The sequence below is a fragment of the Pituophis catenifer genome, unplaced genomic scaffold (genome assembly GCF_029215685.1).
Source record: "Pituophis catenifer annectens isolate HBS135680 unplaced genomic scaffold, rPitCat1.0.hap2 SCAF_5, whole genome shotgun sequence".
Lineage (NCBI taxonomy): Eukaryota > Metazoa > Chordata > Lepidosauria > Squamata > Colubridae > Pituophis > Pituophis catenifer.
This window is the reverse complement of record NW_027256885.1, coordinates 102,978,446-102,985,033: the sequence shown is the minus strand read 5'-3', so window position 1 is coordinate 102,985,033 and position 6,588 is coordinate 102,978,446. Positions and strand designations below refer to the sequence as shown.

Here is a 6,588-nt window from a genome sequence, read left to right as displayed (position 1 = left end):
CAAAAATCCCTGCCCCCCCCCCCCGCCCATGTCCACTCAATCGCCCAGTCACCCACTTGGCCGCTTGGTCGCTTGCCGCTTCTTTCCGGCTCGCTCGCTTTTCCCACCACTCGACGCTTCCAGCCCACCCACCCCCAGCCTATATAAGTTCCCCTTTCTACATGGCCCAGCTACTTCACCCAAAAGTTCGCTGAGGCCTGCCCGCTTGGACCTCGCCTCTCTCGGACCTTGTCTCGCCTTGCTCAGAAGCTTCGCCAACTGCCACTCGCTCAAAAAGGTAAGCATTGCCGGTTGTGGCCTAGCATGCCGCCCCCCCATCCCTTAGTTCGTGCAGCTGCCGGGGATCATTTGCGGGCCTCGTGCTGCCTCCCTGGTCCCCGGGTCCCCAGGCTAAGCCACCTAGCTAACCACCCACCTTCTCCCCAGCCTCCAGCTTGCTTACCTTCGCTCTTCAGGCCAAATCCCGAGGCACTGGTCGCAATGCCTGTCTTGCTTCACTTGCTGCAATCCCTGCAATCAATTGCATCAGCTAGCAACTGAATCTGCCTGCCTTGTGCCTTCAATTGGGTAAGTAACTGGGTTTTTTTTTACTTTTTTTGGGAGCTTTAAAAAAATAGTTAATTGGGGGTTTTTTAGGAGTTTTTTTTTTTAGACATAGCCGTTTAAAGTTTAGAAGGCTTTAAATTTAGCTGCTTTTATCTAAAAATATAAATAAAATAAAATAAAATAATAAAATAAAATATTTGTGCAGCTTTCTGAGATTTGGTGTGTTTCTGCAGTGTTTCACTCTAGCTACACAAACACACACAGTCTCACAAAGCTGTATGTGGCATTTTGTGTGGAAAAAGTGTGAAAGTTGGTTTTTGAGCTTTTTGTGGCTGTGTGAGGTTCCTGCTTGTTGCAGGGGCCATTTTGGGTCAAGCACAGCTGCTTTTACATTGTGTGTGAGTCAGTTGTGTTGTGTTGTGTTGAGTTGTGTGTGTGTAATGTGTGAAAGTTGGTTTTTGAGCTTTTTGAACTTTTTGTGTGCTTTTACATTGTGTGTCATCAGCTAACAAAGCTCCTTTTTTTTTCTTTTTGCAGTAGCTGCCGCCTTTAACAGGAAGGATGAAAAGGCAACAGACTTTGATGGGTTTCTTGGCCAAGAAACCAAAACTTGAACAACAACCAGCAGAAGTGGAACCAAAACCATCCCAAGTGCCACAAGCACCACCACCTGAAACCAGAGAAAGCAGCAAATCAAGTATAGAGTCACCTGCCGCACCTGAAATTGGAAGCATTCTTCCAGACTGCTGGACCATGCAACAGTACAGCTACTTCCAAGAGTAGTATGATGGGTTGGAAGTTTCAAACAAGAAACTAAGTTGTAAGTACTGTGCGAAACATGACTTCGCAATAGAGAGCGGTATTCATGTGTCCAAAGAGTGGAAGCTTTTCAAGATTGAGCCGGCTGGGAAAAACAAGGAAGTGCACCAGGCATCTCTAAGGAAGAAAATGAGAGGACATTTCGTATCGAAATCGCACACCATTTGTAGAGACAACGTAAAACAAGATGAGCAGGAAGCCATAACAAAAGCAATGGACAAGATTTCTGAAAGGGAATTTGGCACCACTTCTAAAATGTTCAAAACTGTTTACAGCCTGGCTAAAGCATGCAGACCAATTTCAAGCATAGAGGAATTGATAGAATTACAAACTGAAAATGGAGTAGATCTGGGAGTAGGATTGCATTCAAGGCCAATGGTTGTGAAAATAGTTCAGTGCATTGCAAATGAAATTAAAACCCAAATGTTTACCAACATCATTGCACAGAATCTGAAAATATGTCTGATCATTGATGAAGCCTCAACAGTATCCTGCAAACCAGTTTTGATAGTTTTTGTAAAAGTTGAGGACTCAGAGGACCCACCAACAATTTTCGTTGAGCTTGTTGAATTGAAGAAGCAAGATGCAGAGACAATATGTTCTGCAGTTTTTGAAAGTGTACATAAGGTTGGATTTACCCGGGACTACCTACAAAAAAATGTAATAGCGTTCTGCTCTGATGGTGCCAGCATTATTTTATTTATTTATTTATTTATTTATTTATTTATTTATTTATTTATTTATTTATTTATTTATTTATTTTAAATTTATATACCGCCCTTCTCCCTGAGGACTCAGGGCTGTGTACAGCCAGAATTAAAAAACATAAAATACAAATATTAAAAAACAATTAAAATATATATAAATTTGGCCCAAAATTAAAAATACAAACCAATTAAAACATTTAAAATTTCTTCTTAAGCCAGCCCGGCTTGCTGGAAAAAGTGGGTTTTAAGGGCACGGCGGAAGGCACTAAGGTCTTGGATTCTCCTTTTTTTTTTTTTTGTTAATTTGATTTATATGCCGCCCTTCTCCGGAGACTCAGGGCGGCTTACAATGCGTTAAGCAATAGCCTTCATTCTTTTGTATATTTTATACAAAGTCAGCTTATTGCCCCCACAAACTGGGTCCTCATTTCACCTACCTTAGAAAGGATGGAAGGCTGAGTCAACCTTGAGCCTTGGAGGGATTCGAACCAGCAGAAATTGCAGGCAGCTGTGTTAATAACAGGGTGCACTAAACCACTGTACTATCAAGGCTTTTATCTCTGGGGGCAACTGATTCCAGAGGGTAGGTGCCCCCACAGAGAAGGCCCTCCCCCTGGGGGTCACCAGCCTACATTGGTTGGCTGATGGCACCCTGAGGAGGCCCTCTCTGTGGGAGCGCACGGGACGATGGGAGGTCGTCGGTAGCAGCAGGCGGTCTCGAAGATAGCTAGGCCCGATGCCATGGAGCGCTTTAAAGGTGATAACCAGCACCTTGAAGCGCACCCGGCAGACCACTGGGAGCCAGTGCAGCTCACGCAGGAGCGGTGTTACATGGGAGCGCCATGCTGCTCCCGTCACTACCCGCGCTGCTGCATTCTGGACCAGTTGGAGCCTCCGGGTGCTCTTCAAGGGGAGCCCCATGTAGAGAGCGTTGCAGTAGTCAAGGCGAGAGGTGACGAGGGCATGAGTGACTGTGCACAGGGAATCCCGATCAAGAAAGGGCCGCAACTGGTGAATCAGGCGAACCTGACTAAAGGTCCCCCTAGTTACAGCTGTCAGATGTTCCTCCAAGGACAGCTGCATATCCAGGAGGACTCCCAGATTGCGAGCCCTTTCTGTGGGGGCCAAAGACTCGCCCCCAATAGTCAGTGATGGAGTCAACTGACTATATCGGGATGCCGGGAGCCACAGCCACTCAGTCTTGGAAGGGTTGAGCTTGAGCCTGTTCCTCCCCATCCAGATCCGCACAGCCTCCAGGCACTGGGACATCACTTCAAGGGCATCATTGGGGTGGCCTGGGGTGGAGATGTACAGCTGGGTGTCATCAGCGTACTGGTGGTATCTCACCCCGAAGCCACGGATGATCTCACCCAGTGGCTTTACATAAATGTTGAACAGAAAGGGCAAGAGGACCGATCCCTGCAGCACTCCACAGATGAGAGGCCTCGAGGTCGACCTCTGCCCCCCTGCCAACACAAACTGCGACCGGTCGGAGAGAAAGGAGGAGAACCACCGCAACACGGTGCCTCCCACCCCCAACTCTTCCAGCCGGTGCAGCATGATACCATGGTCGATGGTATCAAAAGCCGCTGAGAGATCTAACAGGACCAGAACAGAGGAGCAACCCCTGTCCCGAGCCCTCCAGAGATCATCAACCAACGTGACCAATGCCGTTTCCGTGCTGTGCCCAGGCCTGAAACCTGACTGGAACGGATCTAGATAAGATGTTTCCTCCAGGAATTGTGGGAACTGTCGCGCGACCACACTCTCCACAACCTTTGCCATGAAGCGAAGGTTGGAGACAGGACGGTAGTTGGCCAATATTGCCGGATCCAGGGACGGCTTCTTGAGGAGAGGCCTCACCACCGCCTCCTTCAAGGCAGCGGGGAAGTGGCCCTCACTCAGCGAAGCGTTGATAACACCCTGGAGCCAGCCTCGTGTAACCTCCCGGGAAGCCAGTACCAACCAGGAGGGACACGGGTCCAGTAAACATGTGGCCGCACTAAGTCTCCCCAAAATCCTGTCCACATCATCGGGAGTCACAGCGTCAAACTCCTCCCAGATAACATTCTCAAGACTATTCCTCGTCACTCTGCCCTGATCCACCCAGTCAGAGTCCAAATCCCCCCAGATCTGAGCGATTTTGTCATACAGGTATTGTCCAAAATCCTCCGCCCTGCCTTCCAAGGGATCCTCCCGCACTCCCGGATGGAGCAGGGAGCGGGTCACCCTAAACAGGGCGGCCAGACGATTATGCTTGGGAGAAAATCTGGAGTGAGCACCAGAATAGCAAAAGAGTTTCCAAACATCATCATATGGCACTGTGTTCTGCCCCAGCTATGGACACTGCTTGAACCATCGCCTCCAACTTGTTTTAGATGATGCCATAAAGGAAATAAAGCAAGTAAATCATTTTAAAATATTTATTGATAAGATATGCTCCATTTTCCAGCAATCCAATAAGAACCAGATTGAACTTGATGAAATATCCGAAGAACTTGAAATTAACATCATAAGGATTGGTTGAGTTTTTGGACCAAGATGGGCTGCCTGTAGTTTACGGGTAACCATAGCTGTGTGGCATGCTTATCCAGTGCTACATCAATATTTTTATGAAAATGCAAAATACTCTGGTATGGCTGCCCGTCTGGAAAATAAATATTTCTTAAATGATTCGGCGTTGATGATCAATATTTTGGAGGAAATCTCACTCCTTTCAACTGCACTGCAAGCGCGCAATACGGACATAATAAAGGCTGAAAAACTGGTGAGAAGATCAATAAAAGCTTTTGAACTGCTTACAAAGGGAAAGAGCCCATACGAAAGAAAAGTCGATGGACTACTTACTTCAGAAACCTTCAGAAATATAAACTTCATAGAAAATCATCATTTTGTTGGTCTTCATTGGGAAAGACTTTTAGACAGTATCATCAAAAGTTTGCAGAAACGGCTGATGGACTGTGAGCATTTAAAAACTGGTAGCCAATTGCAAAACACCACAAATAAAGTACAGTTTCTACAATTTTTGGTGCCAGAGTACTGGGATTTTGAGGAAATAGTCATTCCATGGACAACAGCTGAAGAACAACTGTGCACATTTGGTGACATTTTCAATTACAACATTGACATCAACGACTATAGAGATTTTGTGGAGAATGTGTTAAGAGATTCGAAGAGGTATGCAATTCCTGACAGTATTAAAAAAGCAAAAAATATTGTCAGAGCAATTGCAGTAAGTTCTGCAGAAGCGGAAAGGGGTTTTTCGAAAATGAACTTCATATGTTCAGAGAGCAGAAGTTGCCTAACCATTTCCAATTTAACCAACCTCATGACCATCATTGTTACTGGCCTACCTCTTCCAAAATGGGACCCTATTCCTGCAGTGAAAAAGTGGTTCAGAGAACACCATCACTCAGCCAATGATCCACGCGTCAAGTTCAAGAAAAGTGAAAGTGAGGAGAGTGCCACTGAAATAGCTATGTGGAAACATCTTATAGCTAAAGGCGACTAACAGTTTTATGTAAGTATTTGTATACCTCTTTTACTGTTTTTTTATTGTTTTGTGTACTTCTTTTATTCTTGTTTAAGTATTAAATGGTTAGATTTGTATATCATATTATATCTTCTTTTTGTAGGTCATTATTATCATTGGTGCAAGAAGCGACATCGAAGACAACACTTTTATTGCTCTTATGTAAGTATTTGTGTACCTCTTATTGTTTTGTGTACTTTGTTTATTCTTATTTAAGTATTAATTGCATGAAATAATTGGTATATTTTCTTTTTGTAGGTCAAAAAGGTGAAGAAGTGACGTTGAGTTGGCCACGCCCACCCGGTCACCTGACCACCAAGCCATGCCAACTGAGTCACCTGACCATCAAGCCACACCCACCGAGTCACCTGACCACCAAGCCACGCCCACCAAATAAGCCACGACCACAGAACCGGTAAGGAAAAATTTTAGATTTCACCCCTGCATTGAACGTGTCCAGAAATATTTCACAAGAAGAGTCCTCCACTCCTCTGCTTGCAACAGAATACCTTATGCCTCCAGACTTGAATTTCTGGGCTTAGAAAACTTAGAACTACGCCGCCTTTGGTATGACCTAAGCGTAGCTCATAAAATTATCTGCAACAATGTCCTACCTGTCAATAACTACTTCAGCTTCGACTTCCGGTGGCTCCGTGAAACGCTGACGGAGCTCCTTTTAGGAGCTCCAGCCCCGTGACTCCGTATAGCTGCTAGAACAGTGAAAATCAGCTGTCTAGCGGCTTTAAAACTCTCCCCCAGGGAAAAGGGGGGAGAGAAGAGCAGAAGGGTCTGGGTAGAGCTCCCCTAGACCCCCAGGCTTTTTTTCTTTTAAGCCTGGGGTTTGCAGGGTGAGAGCTCCCTGAAAGCCCTTCAAAGCTCTGGAGCCGGGACGAGTCTGCTTAAAAATAAGCAGACCGAAGCGTCGCAACCACGCCAGCAAAGCAACTAGAAAGATTATAAAGAATTTGAATTTCGGATTTTGAA

General features: G+C 45.6%; 1 pseudogene; it reads left to right on the top strand.

The window, feature by feature from the left end:
* Positions 1-1,107: 1,107 nt before the first annotated feature.
* On the top strand, positions 1,108-6,301 carry LOC139317754 (E3 SUMO-protein ligase KIAA1586-like; annotated as a pseudogene).
* The last annotated feature ends 287 nt before the right edge of the window (positions 6,302-6,588 follow it).